At 45.4% G+C, this 18751-nt stretch overlaps 1 long non-coding RNA gene across 2 annotated transcripts; it reads left to right on the forward strand.

Moving 5' to 3' along the window:
* The first annotated feature begins 1071 nt into the window (after positions 1-1071).
* On the forward strand, positions 1072-15305 carry LOC123801582 (uncharacterized). 2 transcript variants are annotated; one of them, XR_006782263.2, is made up of 5 exons: positions 1072-1293; positions 2335-2640; positions 9262-9440; positions 9839-9921; positions 12313-15305. It is a non-coding gene; the product is annotated as an uncharacterized LOC123801582 (long non-coding RNA). The 2 variants fall into 2 exon arrangements; XR_015722596.1 differs by having other exon boundaries at positions 2335-9440.
* The last annotated feature ends 3446 nt before the right edge of the window (positions 15306-18751 follow it).

Here is an 18751-nt window from a genome sequence, read left to right on the forward strand (position 1 = left end):
ATTGGCATTGGCTGGGGAGGGGGCAGGGATGATTCCTACAACAAGAAATTTTCTGGTCCCAAATGTCAATATTGTTCCTGTTGAGAAACCCCGGGCTAGAGGGTACAAGTATCTGAGATAAAGTCCTTGCCCTCTGGGTTACCCGGGGGGAGGGGACACTATAAACGAATAATTCCAGTGTAGCAAACTCCACAGTGAAAAAGGGACTGGAGATTATGGAAGAGCAGAATGAGATACCCTTAACTCTGCTGGGGGTTGGAAAGATTTCTAGAAGAAAGTCACATTGGAGATGAGCCTTTAAAAGATGAGAGGAAGGTTACCCAGATGGGAACGGTGTGTGGGAGGCGGTTGTTCAGAGAAGGTGGCCCCGGGGGGGGGGTGTGGGTGACTCAGCAGGTTAAGCGTCTGATTCTTAGTTTTGGCTCAGGTCACGATCTCAGGGTGGTGAATTTGAGCCCCGCGTCAGGCTCCATGTTCAGCGCTGAGCGTGGAGTCTGCTTAATATTCTCTCTCTCCCTCTCTCACTGCCATTTCCCCCACGCATCCACACACACTCTCTCTTAAAAAAGAAAAGAAAAGAAATAAACCAAAAAGCTGGCCTGTTTGGGACTGCTGGGCAGTTTGGTGTCACTGGAATACAGGGCATGTGGTGGGATGGGTTGGGGCAGAACGGTGAAAGATGGCACTTGGGGGGGGGAGCAGAACATATCCAGGAGGGTGTTAGGGGCCCAACCGATCCCTCCCCCAGCCCTACTTGATAAGAAGGTCAATGTCCACAAAGCTCACAAAAGGTGACCTAGAAGTCACTGGGACCTGGCACCCTGTTCACAGCACTCTCGTCTGTAGATTTTATTTCTCATCTGGGCTGAGAAGCGTGGGTCCTCTGAGTTTTGAGTAGAGGTAATAGCGAAATATAACTCTTGCTAATAATTTGCCCTGGAGATGGAAGCTGTCAGATAATCATTCAGAATTTAAAACCTCATCTCAATATTCCTTCAGATGAAGAAAATGGTAAGATAAAAATATAGCAGAGCTTATTAACAACATCTTCCCCATTTTTTCCCTAAATGGTTAGAACTTGCTGTCTTTCCCTGCTCTTCACATCAGCGTTTCTGTTATTAAAGCTGTCTATTTTTCAGTTCTAAATCCTAGGAGGATTTTCCCCCCATGAATTTAACATGACTGAGGAAACTGGCTCCAGGGTAAAACTTTGCTGCGAATGATCTGAGACGAGGCCTTGTAATAAAGAGACTGAAAATGAATCATGGCCTTTTCGTAGCTTCAAACGTGCAGGTACCTTTCACCCCCAATTTTATGATTATTCATAATGGGAGTAAGCCAGCTCTATACAATGATTACATGCAACAGATGTCCTTTGTGTTCAAAACCGGTGTTCTCCTGCTGCCTATGGCCAGGAGAGTACGTGGGAGCGTGACTGGGTAGAGGAGAGAGAGCGAGACAAAGCTACCATTTGCAAGCTTCTCTAAGGCCCATTCCTACACGTGCGGAGCGATGGTCATGGGTGGAGGACATATACAGCCCTTAGAGGCAGACAGAACCTTCCGGAATGGTACTCGGGTTATGGGTTCAAGCCCACTCCCGGCAATGTTTGACCGTGGCTCTCCGGGGTTTTATGTAAGTTTTACCAAAGCTAGCATAACCTCCACAAATGAACCGGTTACCCTGGAGAAGGAGACTCTAAGCAGAATTATTAAATCTTTCTCAGTGCACCCTCTTCTACTTTCCCCTCTTTATAGGAGAAAGTATAAGGCACACCTCTTTTCTCTAGGCTGGGGGAGCCATGAGCCCCTGTCACCTGGGTTTGGTTCCAGACCACCCCATGATGAAGCAAATAGCACAGTCAAGAGAGTCAGAGGAATTTTTTGGTTTCCCAGCGCATAGAAAAGTTATAGGGATACTCTACTGCGGTCTATTGAGCATGCAATAGGATATGTCTAAGAAACCAATGGACACACCCTAATTTTAAAATACAACTAAAAAATGCTAACCATCCTCTGAGCTCTGAGCGAGTTGCAATCTTTCTGCTGGCAAGGGACTTGCATCCGTCCATGTTGCTGCTGACTGATCAGGGCGGTGGTGGCTGGAGGTGGGGGTGCCTGTGGCAAGCTCTTAAAATAATCCAGCCATGAAGTTTACCTCATCGATTAACTCTTTTTTCACTAGTAATTTCCCTGTAGCTTGTAATGCTGTTTGATAGCATTTTACCCAGAGTCGAACTTCTTTCAGAATTGGAGCCCATCCTCTCAAACCTTGCCGCTGCTCGATTGACTAAGTTTATGTCGTATTCTAAATCCTTCATTGTTGTTCCAACAGTCTTCACGGCATCATCACCAGGAGAAGCTTCCGTCTCAGGAAACCACTTTCTTCGCTCATCCATTAGAAGCACGTCCTCATCTGTTCACGTTTTACCATGAAATGGCAGCCATTCAAATGTAACAATAATGAGAAAGGTTGAAATAGTGTGAGGATTGCCAAAATGTGTCAGAGACACAAAGTGAGCAAATGCTGTTGGATAAGTGATGCCAATAGACTCGCCTAGCACGGGGTTGCCGCAAACCTTCGATTTACAAAAAACGCAGCATCCATGAAGAGCAACAAAGCAAAGCACCAAAAAACGAGGTATGCCTGTAATCGATTCTAGGAAGTGTTTCCCTGTCCCTATCAACATGATGTTTGAAAGCCCGTTTTCCCTTTGAGAAGAAGCAGCCACACCTCCTCTCTGCTTTCTGGTATTCAATGTAAATTTACATACAGAATTTGAGAATCTTTGGTGGGGGTCCCTCTGCATGAGTGGAGGAAAGGCCCAACATGGGATTCTAGGGAGTTCTTCCAGTTTTCCAGGAATTGGCTTATTTCTTCTCTACCACATGCCTGGGAAGCAGGTGCTCTTTGGGACCTTATTTATAGACTTATTCACAGAGCTAGAAAAAGGGAGAGCCAGGAGTCTAACTGCAATGTTGTGATTTATAATAAGAAATACGTATTTGGGCTTCATCCTGTTTCTGGCACAGAGCTCCTAAAACCCTTGGAATTTCCTGAGAGATGAGCGTGATCAAGGTGTCTTTTGTTCTGTGAATGAGGTCATCTTTGGAAAGCACCTAAGAATAGAGGGACTGGTTGCCAGGGGACTCAAGTTTGTGAGGAGAGGGTTGGAACTTTCAGTCCCACATCTTGACCTCCGGGATAAAGAGAAGGACCGGAAGGTGAATCAGTGACCGATAGCCCATGAGTTAAGCCTTCATGTCTGTAGAATGACGTCTCCCACAAACACCCAGAAGGACAGGGTTCCCAGAGCTTCCGGGCTGGTGGATACGGGGAGATGTGGGGAGTGTGGTGCACATAGGAGGGCGTGGAAGCTCCGTGCCCTTCCCCCACACCTTGCCCTAAGCCTCTCTTCCATCGGGCTGTTCCAGAGTGATGGCCTTTTATAATAAACCACTAACCTAGTAAGGAAAATGCTTCTCTGAGTTCTGTGAGTGGCTGTAGCAAATTAATTGAACCTGAAGAGGGAGTTATGGGAACCTCTGGTTTATAGCCAGTCAGCCAGAAGCAGAGGCGACAGTCTGGGCTCACAGCGGGCCTCTACTGGAGGAGGCCGTTGGAACCTCCAGTTGGTAGCTGGTCATCAGAAGCGCAGGGGACAGCCTGGCCTGGTGAGTGACATCTAAAGTGGGGGCGGCTGAGGGTCGTCTTGTAGGACTGAACCCTCAACCTGTGGGATCTAATGCTGTCTCCAGGTGGATAAGTGTGAGACTTGAGTTGAATTCTTGGTGTGGCGTGGGAAGCACCCTCCCGCCCCACACCCACATTGAAATTGGCACCAGCACCAATTCCCACGCTCGGGCCGTTGGAGGGCTTAGACCCCGCCTGACGCTGTCTCGAAATGACACATGGCCTCAGAGGGTTTCACACAGAACATCTGGAGGGGCAGGACGGCACGAAACGGTGGTGTTTGCTTTGTTTGCTTTGTTTTTTTAAGGAGTGTCACGAACAGCCCCAATTCTGTCCACCCCCTGGCGTTGGAAGGTGAGGTTGTTCAGGGCGGTAGACCTCCTTCTCTCTGGTTCTCGCACTTCCCCTTTCAAGCAGCCCAATTCCTTCCCAGGAAGCAATTTCACAACACTATTTTTTCGTAACTACCATGTGTTTTTTGGGGGGTTTTTGTTTTGTTTTGTTTTGTTTTGTTTTGTTTTGTTTTGTTTTGTTTTGTTTAGGAGGGGAAATACCATGAACAGTGAGAAGGCCTATAGATAGAGCCAAACGGGATTAGGATTCTGGGATTTCCAGCGCTGTGTTTTTGAAAGGATCGTCAAAACAACTGAAGGATTTAAGTCTTGGCAAGCCTTTGCCCTTTCAAAGTATCAATGTTAATACCCATTTCTTTGCCAGCCCTCCTCAACTGGCTTCAAATTTCCAGCACTAATCCCCAGGGAGAGAACAAGAGCGTGGGCCTGTTAGGCCTTCGAGTCTGAGGGGTGAACGTACATGCACCACAAACTTTGTGAACCACCCCCCACGAGGGCACCCCCTGTTCCAGGCCCACACCCACCGGGAAAAGGGCCGACATACTAGAGACAACTCCAGCGAACTTTCCTGAGTGGTGGATGCTTCACCCAAGACTCGAAGGAAGGATGGGGAAAGTGTCACATCCCACATACAGCGTGACAAAAATGTCTAAAATCACCTGTACAAGCATCTCGGTTCTTCCTTTCCAGATGTTACAAATACCAACAAAGACAGGAGAAAAGATAATGACCCTAATAAATACAGGGAAGGAGAATGTGGAAGAAGAAAGAGAACAAGGGAGCAGAAGATATTTTTTTTTAAACTCAGGTGAATCAAATATCTTTGTTGGCTGAGTTAGCAGGAGGACATTAATGAACTAATCTTGTGAAATGCAAGGCTTTGCTTCCTCTCTTCTCTTTGGGGCTCTGTATTCCTCATAAACCATGAGGGTAAATTGCAATGTCAGGAGTATAAAGATGGTGGAATTCATTCCTTTCCAGATTTCTCTGACCATCTATAAGCAATCTGTCCAGAGAAGGCACGGGTCACACCTCTTAACCACGGAGGCTTGCTGCAAGAAATCACCACGAGTTACCAGTAGATCAAGCTTTTCAGCTCCTGGTTTGCTCAACCACAGCTATAACAAAGGGAGCAGTGAACCTGTCTGTTCCAGCCTCAGTTTACTGCCCTTGAACTTGAATCTCAGTGGCTTGGGCAGGAAAGAAAGACCACGTTTGAATGTAAACGTCTAGCTTGTTATCCTGAGTCACCTGAGACATAAGAAAATGCCACCTGGTATTTAAGGGAAACCAAAGACTTTCCCCGTCCCAAGGCCACTAGGGGTCAGCCACCAGGGCCAGCACCATTCGGGTGTCTCCCTACACCTGCACGAGGCATCTGGCGGACCCACTGCCCTCTGTATACCCATCTGCTCAGGCCACTCCCCACAGACAACACTCGGTAGCATCCCCCACTGCATGCAGAGCTCAACCCATGTCCTTTGCAGTCAAAGCCCTCCATCGCTTGGCCTCTCTCTACCTTGCCAGACTCCTCCTGTTCTACCTGCTATCCAACTCACTGTTGAGCCTGGAGTAAGCTATTCCGCTCCTTTGAATGTGCTTCACATCCCCTTTCCTCACTCTTGAGCCCTTGCTGCAATGTCTCCTAAGGCTCGGGGAGCTTCTCTGTCCTTGCGTCCCAGCATGATGGCTGTCTTCGTTCACCCGGCCGAAACTTCTTCAGAGCCGGCTTCAGTCTCACCACTTGCTCGAATTCTTCCACGAATCTTCCTTTCTCTGTCAAAAAGAATTTCTTCCTCCACTGTAAACCTAGAGGACTTTGTACCAGCACAGAGCCCCGGGAGGGGTCCATTTCTGATACACATGCCTAGATCGCAACAGTTGCTACCCTTCTCCTGATGGAACACGCTATGCATTTGCTTACTTATTTCTTTATCGTCTGTCTCCCCCACCAGAAAGTACAGAGATTTTGTCTCATTTGTTTGCTGCCGTATCCCCCATGCCTAGAACGGTGCCTGGCAGGTAGTGAGTACTCAACAAATACGTGTTAACTGAATGCATGAATGATTCATGGGAGCCTAGTGTCCCAGACTGTCCTGCCCACCTTTCCATTGCCCCAGAGTGGCCGGCAAAGTGTTTGGCCCCGCTTCTCGAATCTGATGGGATTGAAGAGCCAGCCACCAGGACCTGGCATCGAGCCTCTCCTCTGCTTTGAAGAGGAGACGTGGGTTTCCCTGCAAGGGGGTGGCTCTATGGTGCGGGGAGGCAGGCAGGTGTGATGGAGGGCGGGACTTCCGTTGGAAAACTTGAGATTCCTGGGGAATCCGAATTGCTCAATCTAATTAGGAAGAGGAAGCCAGTCACATTAAGAATCCTCCTGTAGGGGCGCCTGGGTGGCACAGCGGTTAAGTGCCTGCCTTCGGCTCAGGGCGTGATCCCGGCGATTCTGGGATCGAGCCCCACATCAGGCTCCTCTGCTATGAGCCTGCTTCTTCCTCTCCCACTCCCCCTGCTTGTGTTCCCTCTCTCGCTGGCTGTCTCTATCTCTGTCAAATAAATAAATAAAATCTTAAAAAAAAAAAAGAATCCTCCTGTAAGAGAACCAAGGAAGAAGCTGCCAGGCAAATTTTTTCATTCCCCATTCACTTCAATCAGCTTCTTCAGACAGAGTGGCAAGAAAGGCTGACTTACCCCCGATGTGCTGTTGGGCCAAACGCTGTGCTCCCACGCCAACAGAAACCAAAAGGAAGAAAAAGCTGGTCTCTGGACACAGAGGTTCCTCTCCGGCATGTGCTTGGGAGGAAGCCGCCATGTCGCCTCTCCTAAGATCGTAAGGATTATCGCTGAGAAAGCTCAGCCTCTCGGGCTTGAATCGTGGCCAACATGCTCCCAATTTGGAAGGCTAATCCTCCTAATTGAGCAAAAGGCCACCGGTCCCCCACTGAAACAGGCGCCACGGAAGCACTGAGCAATTCACCCGGACCGCTGCCCGGCTACTTGTCGCTTTCAGCCATCCGATCCGAAAAAGACAGACATTTCCCTTTCAGCTTTGCCATTTTTAATGTGTTTACATCATCGTCTCCTGCAACACCTTACGTATCATGGGCGCCCCTCGTTTCTTTCTGAGAAATCTGGCAAAAATATATTAAAATAAAGAGATACAATAGGAATGTCTAGAAGAATCATCGACATCAATTCCACCAGAATTGTTATCTGTAAATATGCGTTTATACGTACACACGCATCTATACATTCAGAGCTTTTAGTATCAGCTCAATCAAGATGCTAGCTAAGCTCTGTTAGCTCCTGAGCCTCTGAATGAGGGGCAAGCAATACCAGCCCTCCAAACTTTGACGTCCTTGTCTTGTGAAATAGGGATGGAATTAATACCTGTTCCCAGTTTTTTGGGAAGATTAAATGAGCTGATGCTCCCATAGCACTTAGCACGGCACCTAGAATAGAATAACTACTCTGTAAATGCCCAATGAATAAATTAATAAACTGCCAGGGATCCCCCAAGCCATGGGTCCAGACCTGCTACGTTTTTGAGCAATGGGACTTGCTCTTATTCTCCAGACAACTGGGTTCTGAGTCACGACGCACAGCTCTGCTGATTGCAACCGAAGAGGCACCATTCAGAGTTCGTGCTCGAGGGATTTGTATACGGACCAGTCCAATTTTACTGCCTATCGCAATGATTTTTCTAAGCGATGTAAATAAAGTAAAGCAAGGGGAGATTTTTGCTACTTTTCACAAAGGCACTCTATGGGCAAGTGCGGGGCCCCAGGCAGCAAAGACTGGCGCCCAGCTCCCTGGAAGAAAGCAACCGGGATAGATGACTGTGGTCGTAGCTAGCGCTGGGCTCATTCCTGGGACTCTAAACACTGTCAGTATTGTTGACCGGGGCTGAAAAGCTGCTCACGCCAGACAGTCCTTCGGTTTGTAAATGTTAGCTACTGTGTTTGCCCTTCCTACTATAATCATTTTATTTTACGATGTTATTTACCGTGTTCAAACTCAGCTCAGAGGCCATGCCTGTCTCCTAAAATAGTTCGCCAGCATCATCTACCTGCCATAATAAAGCTCAAAAGGCAAACCCAAGTTAGCATCATGCCATCCTGAGGCCAGCTAGTCCTCTCTGGAATAAGGCCCCTTGCAAAGCTTTCTGCTTTGGACTGGAAGCACATTCTGAATCCAGACGTCTTGAACAATGCCGGCTGGCTAGCTGAGGGGCGACAAGAAGGACGGACAAAATAAAGCGAGGGTTGTGAGTCCTGCGGAGGGAAGCGTACCATCAGCTCAACCACAGGGCGGCCATCAGAAATGGCTTTTTGGGGGACCATACATAGTCCCAAGGATGAGATCAGCTATAGCTCCAGAGTGGGGGTCTCTCCCATCTGCAAGCCCCCATAACTGGCTGCTTAAACCTACGTCTGTACCTTGCCTGGAAGTGTGTTCATACAGGGTGAAGGCTGCCATGCTTGTCTATACCACAATATTAGGTCCATGGCCCTTGATCATAAAACTACCACCCACTCTCACAATATACTTTCTTAGCTCTTGATGGTAGTGGTGGTGGTTACACACCTCCATGCACGTGTCAAAACCCATAGAACTTGGGGCTCCTGGGTGGCTCAGTCGATTAAGCATCTGCCTTTGGCTCAGTCCATGATCCCAGGGTTCTGGAATCGTGTCGGGCTCCCTGCTCAGCAGGGAGCCTGCTTCTTCCCCCCTCTCTCCCCTTCCCCTGCTTGTGCTCTCTCCCTCTCAAATAAATAAATAAAATCTTTAAAAAACAAACAAATGAACAAGGAACTATAGACCACAAAGAGAGACGGCTATCGTGTGTAAATAAAGGGGGGGGGGTATGGCACACACCATTGCTGCCTACACAACAGCCTTCCTTCCACACCCACCGAGCTTGCTGACTCACACCATCCTGATTTTACTCAGGCGTATGTATCTCTGGCTTAGGGGAGGCTGGACCCTCCCTGCTGCTTAAAGATACATCTTAATTCATCTAAACCAATTGATAATCCGATTCCTCTAGTCGCTGATTGGCTAAGAATGGCATTTGATAGAATTCGTGCCAATCCAAGATGGGAGGGATGGAAGCGTTTGCTCAGGTTCTATTTCCTCTTCCAAGAGAGGCTCCAGGATAGTCATACACCTTTTGGTACTTACTGTTCTTTTCCGGCTTTTGGTACGGTGTGAGGCTGTGATGCCCGGAGCTGCTGCAGCAATTTTGTGAAGACTGGGGGAGCAGCACGCATGGAGAGATTGGCAGACCACACAGATGGAAAGAATCTAGGTCAACCCGACAGCACCGAGCTGCGGAGCTCACTGATCCGGAGACCCAGCCTCACCTATCACCTCCAGACTCAACTGTTACAGGTGGTAATCCATTTTCCTCTTATTGTTGAAGCTGCTTTATTTGGTTTTCCTATCCCCTACGGCCCAAAGCATCGTGATTAACACACGGGTCCCATGCTGTTAGAAATGGCTCCAGCGTCTTCCTGTTAGGGTTGTCTACGACAACCAACTGCAAGGAGCACAGGCAGGAATCTGGTATACCACCCCTGGGATGCACTGTCCCTGCTTTGTTGTGGACATGGTCTCTCGCTTTCAAGTTGGCTTTTGCTCCCTGTGAAGCCACTGGTACCTGATTCAGCCAATAATAAATGCTAGAAACTGAAGCCAATAATACCTTTAAGGGGGAAATATTTGTGTTGGCTTCTATTCAGACAAGTTGGTGGGATTTTATCACAAATTTTCTTTTTCTCTTTTTTTAGGTTCTTTCCTGTTGGTTGCTGAAAACCTTGTTTTAATTCCTCGTATACTCAGTCTCTTGCTGAATCCGCTCTCAGTGGAGATGGTGGGTGGCTTTTTGTGTTCAGCTGTCTCAAGCGTCATCTTTCTTTGGCATTTATTGCCATCTGAAAGCTCTCTCTTCTTCCTTTCCTGCTTTTCTTGACCTTACATAAAATCAAGGTCGTGCACTGAAGGTTGTGTTTAAGAATAAATGTTAAGAAAACAATCTTTAAATCTCTTGTACCCTTTGAGCAGCCAATTCATTCATTGCCTGATTGTTTCATTTTTCTTTTTCCTGTTTTTCTCATGATTGAAAATGTGTCTTATCTGGGTCATTAGAAGTCTCTTTATTCCCATTGAACTTCTTTCAGATTCGACATCTTTGTCCTCAGATTTGATTATCTCCCTATTAATCCAACAGAGAGGGCTCCTCCCCTACCCTTCCTGCCTCATAATTGTAAGATAAAAAATTCTCTGCCACGGACGTCCTGCAGGCAATGGGCCAAGCAGGCCATACATCAAACAGCCACCATTTATCAGAACTCAACCTTTTTCATATATCTCTCCCTAAAACGCCTAGTGTAATAATTTGTGGAGTAGACCCTCAGTAACTGAAATTGTGTTGAATTAAATCAAATTGAATGTTTAGAGTCACTACAAGATGACAGGCAGCATGCATGAGTTTAAGCTGTTTGGGAACACATGGAGAAGGACATCAACACTAGGAACATCTTGAGATCCCAAGACACTTGAGTGACTCAGGACAGTCAAGAGCCCAACAGATTACCTAGTTCTAGTTCTTTGCTTCCCCTTCTTCTTGCTGACACCTCTGGCACTTTTCATTCTAATACCCGAACTATCATTATAAAATATCTAGCTGGCATAAATTAAGAGTTAAATGCTAGGAGTTTGATCCTAATGAGTCAAGGCTTGGGTATGTTGAGAAGATTGCAACATTCAGGGTCTTCTTAGCCTTCATGGGGCAGCAGGGAGGATGGAATTCGTAGGAAAATTCTCAAAACAGCCATTCGGTTTATTATTATCATTATTATTTAAAGATTTTATTTATTTATTTGAGAGAGAGAGAAAACACAAGTGGGGGACAGAGAGGGGTAAACAGACTCTGCACTGAGCCCAACGTGGGGCTCGATCTCATGACCCTGAGATCATGACCTGAGCCAATATCAAGAGTTGGCCGCTCAACCGTCAGAGCCACCCAGGTGCCCCAGTTTATTATTACTTTTAATTGCAGTATGATACCATTCAGCCTTTAAGTATCTTACTTTTGTTCCTGCTCTCATTGGTCCTCGGCTTTGGTGGTAACCAGATTTCATTTCGTTCGTCTTATAAGTATTCAGCATCACCTGGAAGCCAAGCACCGTCCTGGGGGCTCAGATAGATCAGCGAACAAAACAGACGGAACTTCTGCCAACCCAGAGCTGACATACTAGTGCGGAAGGCACTAGAATGTAATAAGTCATAAACTCAGGAAGAGCTCAGGTCTTTTTGGATAAATAAGACTGAGTAAGAACATGCTGAAGGATGTCCTCTCGGTAGAGGTGCCATTTTTTTTTTTAAAGATTTTATCTATTTATTAGAGAGAGAGAGAGAGAGAGAGCATGTACCAGCTGAGGGGGAGCAGCAGAGGGAGAGGGAGAAGCAGACTCCCCGCTGAGCAGGGAGCCCATGCGGGGCTGGATCCCAGGACCCTGGGATCAGGACCCGAGCCAAAGACAGACTCTTAAGTGACTGAGCCACCCAGGCACCCCTGGAGAGGGGCCATTTGAACTAAGACCTTCTTTTGAAAGAAGACTGCTTATTTGGGGACATTCTTTAGATGCTTCTTTTGTCTCTATTATAATTATCTTGCAGAAAGGAATAGACTGAGGTCTAGTGATGTGATATTGGGAAAGTCCCTTAACTCCTCTGGCCCTCATTCTCCATGATGCAGGAGAGGGAGGCTGGATCACCGATGCGAGTCTCTGCAGCCCTCAAATGATAACACTCTGTGGAAGTTATTAGCACTTTATAATATTAATATATTATCATGAATTATACTATAATAATATGTTATTAGAACTTTATAATGTCTAATCACATTAGCAAATGTGGCTACGAGAACAGATGTTTCACAGAACGCACGTCAGACATCCCTCTAGCTCTGATTTGACTTTTCTACCAATTCACATTTTTTTTTTAATATCAGAAGCCCAAGTGGTCAATACTCCTCGTTAATGGGTTTGTCTATTGGATTGCTCGTTTCGTATGTTCTTTAAAGAGAAGTGGGTACAATCCTAGCATTTCTATGAACCAGAGAACATGATTCAGACATGATGACAAGGTCTAGAGAACAGCAGACATATCTCGTCTTGGGTTTGGAGCGTCTGCAGTTTAAACCAGAGGCATCTAACGGGACGCTGATCTACTCAATGTCTCTTTCTCCTTTTGTTTTAAGGAGTGAAAAGCTCCGGGAGCTCAGGAGAGAAGTGAGTCAAGAAGTAAATATTGCGATGTCTTGAGGCAGCCGGATCTGACCAGGAAAAACAACCATTAAAATGTTTCGTGGGTACAAGGGGACAAGGGGACGGAGATAACAGTGTCGATATTACAGACCCCTGGTGCTCATGTCACCGGAAACTCTACAGACAGAAGGTGCCAGTTCTCACAACTGTGAGGACTGGCTGGTTAAGCATCAGGTTAAGTGCCAGTTACCTGCTGGTTAACAATTGACGTTTCCCAATGGAAGCCCCAGACTCCGATGTAATCCCGTCTTCAGGCTTGCAGAGAAGGGAAGTGCTGTTTCAGTCTAATACCTGAGTAAGAGGAGGAAAATCCTCTCCGAGAGTAGATATTCCTGGCTCTATTGTCCTTCCCGACAGCAAATGTGTGAAAGAAACTTGCAGGGGAAAACCTTCCCCGAAGTGCCCTTTTTATATGTTAAACCACTGCACTTTGGAAACAGAGATAAAGAGCTTTGTACCCCGAGCTGTTTCTCTGTTCCTTTTTCCTGAGCTAAGCCTCCTCTGTCACAGTTTCTTCGGTGAGCTTTGCTCCGCAGAGACGCTTCATGTGGCTGCTGCCTTGTCACCGTCGTCAAAGGCCCACTGACTCAGATCGGGCCTTTGGAAAACAACCCGGATGATGACTGCCTGTAATCATACAAATGGTCAAATAACAACCGGTTTTTAATTTAATCTAACGGAAGTTAAACACAGCGCACCGTGTACCCAACGCCTTGCAAGCAGCCGTGCTGTCCTCCAGCTCACCTCAGAACCTGGCAGCACCACGGGGAACATAGTAGGTGCTTTAAAAAATATTTAAGAGAGGGATGAGTGACGATCGAATGCTTCACCATGTGCTTGGGCTGATACTCAAACAACTTTTTTTTTCCTGCTTAGAAATTCGCCCTTTCGGTCCACTTCTTTTTGAAGTGTTTATTTCAAAAGCGTATTGATAGTGAAGAATAATTAATAACAGAAAATAACCAGCAATACGCCTTCTGCTCTTCTTTTCAAATCAGTTCATGGTATATGGCTCTCCAGGGGTGCATGGAGCAAAGCCAGCAGAGATGAAAGCTAACAATGGCTTCCCCCCTCCTTAAACTGCCTGGGACCCAGAGCAAGGCCCCAGTTTCAATGGTCTCAGAGTCCCCACGTCAGTGTCCAGCAGGATCTTTCCTCCTGAATCTAGATTTGTTGGAACAAAGCCTGAAGTCCCAGCTCAGGTTTCCAGCGCTCTGGACAAATCCCTTCATCCCCACCCCTCAACACTCCCCTGGTTTCTCTCAAATTCTGTTTGTCAAAATGTAAAGTGCCCTGGGTCTTACCACTTGAAGCAAAAGGTGATAACTATATGCTTTGCACTTGCTCCAGAAATACACTCTTCGGCACAGTTTACCAGATCTTACTTTGAAGAGCTTTCTGGAGTTAGCCAAACAAATGGGGAAAGCCTAAGTAAACTGAGATTCAAGAACTTCGGCCCATGAATAATCGTGATGAGGGAACAGAAGGCAAGCCGAGGACAAAGCAGAAGCCTACACTCTGCAACCTGCCCCCCCTCCTGGGTGGGAAATGTGATGTTCCTCCAGGAAGCTCGCAGCTATCTTCATGCTAATGCCTTGCTAGAGGGAAAAACAACCTTACCTTGACAAAGGCAAGGCCTCCGTATCCTGTGAGTCTTCTTTAACATATGAAAGAACTTTCTCAACTTCCCTTTTTCCTCACCTCCCCCAACCCCATAGTATACAATCAGCCACACACACCCCCAAAACCCGGGGCAGCAACTCTTGCTGCCCAAGGGTCCTGTCCCCGTGCTTTCATAAACCGCCATTTTGCACCAAAGACCTCTCCAGAATTCCTTCTTGGTCATCAGCTCCCCACCTCACCTCACGGATATCCCAAAACCACATCAGTTGGATAAGCCTCAGAGCTAGAACTTGCCTGACCCAGGGCAGAGGGCAGCTCGGAGACAGAGGTTTCTCGGTCAAGGAAGGGGGAGGCTGGAGAGGAGGGTCTGAGGCACCCACTGAGGGAGAAGAGGAAATGCTTAACCCCTGAGGTAGCACTTTGTGTTTGTTTACTGACCACCTGGAGGGCCCCGGAGCCTTCCTGGAAAAGGTGCAGAGTCTGGGAAAGTGTGCAGTGGGACGCGGGTGTGGGAGGGCCCCAGTGTCCCCCCAACTCCGTCTCCTCCGTTGCTTCTCACGGATACAAAATCACACTCTGTTCTAACCTCTGGTCTTCATCTGGACCTCCATTCCCCCCCCACACACACACAAAGAATCTGGAATTCCGAAACAGCAAGGATGCTAGAATTCAAATATAACTACACATTTGTTCTATCCCCGAAAACGCACCCAACAGGTTCAGAATAATGATACCAACACTGCCTCCAACAATATGACTCTTGATAACAGCGTAAGCTGATTTTATTTGTGGGTTTTGGAAGACCTTATTTTTCTTAGCGTGTATTTCATTAGGGATGTACTATCAAGCTCTCACGTGTAAAATTACTAAGAATAATTTTCACTTCTTTTTTTTTTTTTAAGATTTTATTTATTTATTTGACAGAGAGAGAGACAGCCAGCGAGAGAGGGAACACAAGCAGGGGAAGTGGGAGAGGGAACACAAGCAGGGGGAGTGGGAGAGGAAGAAGCAGGCTCCCAGCGGAAGAGCCCGACATGGGGCTCAATCCCAGAACTCCGGGATCACGCCCTGATACAAAGGCAGACGCTTAATGACTGAGCCACCCAGGTGCCCCTAATTTTCACTTCTTAATCTTGCCACCACAAATGGATATATGTTCATGTTCATTGTTTTCAATTCTTACAGACTGTTACTTTCAGTGCAAAAGTTTTCCATTACTTGCAGATTTTCCAAAATCTGCATAAAATGCTTACAGGGTTCCAAAGTCAAATACACAAGATCGTTTGTATTCAGAGAAATCTAGCTTCTATCATTCTACCCTTCCCTAATAAAATTGTCATTTTTTAGATGTTTAACCCTCTGTTTCTTGTTTGTTTTTAAATATAAACAGATCACGTGTGTGTGTACCCATGTGCATTTGTGTGTATGTGTCCCAAACAGTATCAGACCCTACCCTACTTCGTCCACCTGGGTTATCTCACCTAAAAATAGGTCCTGGAGAGGACTCCATGTTGGCCTAGAGAGATGGGCCTCGGTACTTTGCACAGTTGGGTAGGACTTCCTCTCGTGGGTGTGCTCTGGTTTATTCAAGCGTTTTCCTAATGATCAGCCTCTGATTTCTTTCCAGTCTTCAGCTACTGCAAGTAGTCCAGTCATGACAAGCCTTGTCCATCTGTCCTTTTATGTTTTCCTTGTGATCTTTGCTGGAGCTCTGTGCAACTGCTGGGTCAATGAGTAAACGTGCCACCAAATTCCCCTCTATATGGTTCTATACTTTTTGCATCCACACCAGCAATGTATGGGGATGCTTCCTTCCCCACGGCTTTACCAATATCATTCCCATCAGGCTTTTAGATTTTTGCCAATCTTTTAGGACAAAATGGATCCCAGGAGCGTTTGTGATGTACGTTTCTCTTTGGGGCAAGTTTGGGCAACCTTTCAAATAATTAAAAGCCATTTTCATTTCATTTCTTTTTCGGGGTACTCTCTATTTCTCTAGTACTTTTGTTGGCAGGACTGACCAATAGAATTACAATGCTGGAAACATTCTATACCTGCACTAATTCAGTAGCCACTAGTCTCTTGTGCTGCCAAATATTTGAAATGTGGCTGGTGCAACCGAGGAAATGAACTTTTTAAATTTTGTTTCGTTTTAATTAATTTTAACTTAAATCACCACACGTGACAATGGGCAGCTGCTATTAGACAACACAGGTGTAATCAGGGTTTTGGTCTCGTCTCTCTTCTTAGAAGCTCTTTATATATTAGGGGTATTAGCTCCCACAGAAAGAGAAGCAGCCCCTGCCTCTGAGAAGTAGCCTGCGTGCTGTCGGAAGTTTGCCCGCCACTGGCCGCTGGCCTGGGCTATTCTGTGGGACATAAACTGTCTCATAACACACCACCTTCGGAGACGGCCACTCTGCAGCCATGAGGAAGTGAGACCCCCACCAAACACCACACCATTTGAGAATTTTGTCTAAGCGCAGACAAAAAGAGGCTTACCCGCCAACCACAAAAATGCCACACATCTTCCTATCCTGGCTAACGCGAGTGACCACTACTTTCCTACCAATGGCAGCTTTCATTTCATTCATTTTCCCATCTTAGAGATAAGGTTTGTCAAAAAAACAAAACAAAAAAAAAACCCATATATCCAGTAATAGATTTGCTACTTTTTTCCAAGAGCAAAACCCCACTTCCTCAAGCCCCTTCAAAGTTGCAAACCAAAGCTCGACTCAACCCTTTTCTTGCCTCTCACCGCGGTGCTCTGTGGTGGGCAGTCTTCTTGCTGCAAGGCCATAAGCCTACCTTATTCACCCACAGATGTGTGCTTGGTGGTCTTTGGCTAGAAGGCACTGAAATTTAAGTTGCTGATATTTTCCCCAGCTTGTCATTTTCTGCTTTACTTTATGGAAGGTGACTTTTACTATGCACATTTGTATTTTGGAGAAATTTTTGGAATTTTTAAATTGCTCTGGATTCCAAATCACAACGAAGGAAATTTTCCCCACCCCTAGGCTTTAAAGAAATTCATTCCTATTTATATGTATGTGATTTCATTTTTGACATTTAGATCTTAGATCCATTTGGAATATATACAGGTATTGGTGTGAAAAAGATGTAACTTTTTTGGTCAGTTCTTTGGGTGCATATGTGTTAAAGCATGTTGCCTGCAGAGTTTTCCCTCTTGCTTTCCAATTTGTATCCTTCTCATCGCTTTTTCTTGTCCAATTGCGTTGGCTACTACCTCTAGCCCAGCATTAAATAGTAGTGAGGATCATGGACATCCTTGTCTTGTTCCTTACTATACTGGAAAATTCCTAGTGTTACCACGTTAACTAAGATGCTGGTTTCTGAACTAAAGCACGCACACACACACACACAAGACCATACAAAGGAAATTTTAATTTAATGTAATTGCTATTTTATTGAATGCCTTTAACCCGAATAAAAGTTAACTTTATCAAATACCTTATCTACCTTTGTGGAGATGATTAGATGATCTTTCTCTTCAGCTCTCTTAATATAAAGAATTATATTATTGAATTTTCCAATGATGACTCACCCTGGCTTTCTTAGAATAAATCCTGCTTGTTTGTGATTTGTTATTTTTTCATGAGCTACTATACTGTGTGTTTTAATGTTTTATTTAAGACTTTTGCAATAATATTTATAACTGATATTGGTGGAAAGTTCTCTTTCTGATGCAATCTAGTGTACTTTTTAGTATCGTTTTTCCAAATCTTTGTTCTTCTGGAAGGTATGAAAACAGCACCATATTAAAGGTAAGCCTAATTCCTGTAGCAATTACAGTTAAAAATAGAAAGGGCACAGATTATTTCAGGAAAAAAAAAAAAAGATCTCCTATTTCACAGGGAAAGAGAGTTTATATGTCATTCATATTTGTGACTAAAATAACCCATTGCTACAGTTCAACTTCTTAATGCTCATAGCAACCATAATTATAAGTGAATTCTGTACACACCTTTTCTTTCAGCAGTTATTGCCAAGCACATCTGCAGTTTCTAAAAATGCTTTTATTCTTTTGCACAGTAAACAGCAAAGGTGCTTGGAGGCAAATAATAACCGTGCGGGGTGCAGGAGTGACACGTGCCCGGCATGAGTTTCTTGCAGCCTAAAGCCATGTATTTGGCTTTGAAGAGAGAGAAAGGAAGGACCATCTGATGTTCAGAAGTGAAGATGAAACAGTTAAAGAGCTTCCTTCCCAAAATCCATAACCGTAGTCTAATCTAGAGTAAAACATCAGTTGAATCCTAAATGAGGAACATTCAACAAACTTCCTGGCCAGTACCCCTCAAAACTGCCAAGGTCATGGAAAACATGGAAAGTCTGAGAAACTCTCACAACAAAAAGCCGCCTAAGGAGAGATGAAGACTGAAAGTAATGAGGTTTCCTGGAACAGAAAAAGGACATGCGATAAAAACAGAGAAAATGTCAATAAATTATGGGCTCTAGTTAATAATAATATTGGTTCATTAATTGTAACAAATACGTCACACAAATGTAAGATGTTAATAATAGAGGGAAATGGGTGTGGAGTATATGGGGACTCTGTACTGTCTTTACAATTTTTCTGTAAATCTATAACTGTGCTAAAATTGAGTGTATTTTTTAAAAGTGAAGGAAGCTAAAAATATAATACAGGCACACGTTTTCTCTAGATGCCAAAAAAAGTAGAATTAGGCCAAGAGGTACATATGAAAAGGTGCCCAACATCACTCATCATCA

The sequence above is a fragment of the Ursus americanus genome, chromosome 32 (genome assembly GCF_024610735.1).
Source record: "Ursus americanus isolate L20-20 chromosome 32, mUrsAme1.1.p, whole genome shotgun sequence".
In the NCBI taxonomy this organism is placed as follows: Eukaryota; Metazoa; Chordata; class Mammalia; order Carnivora; family Ursidae; genus Ursus; species Ursus americanus.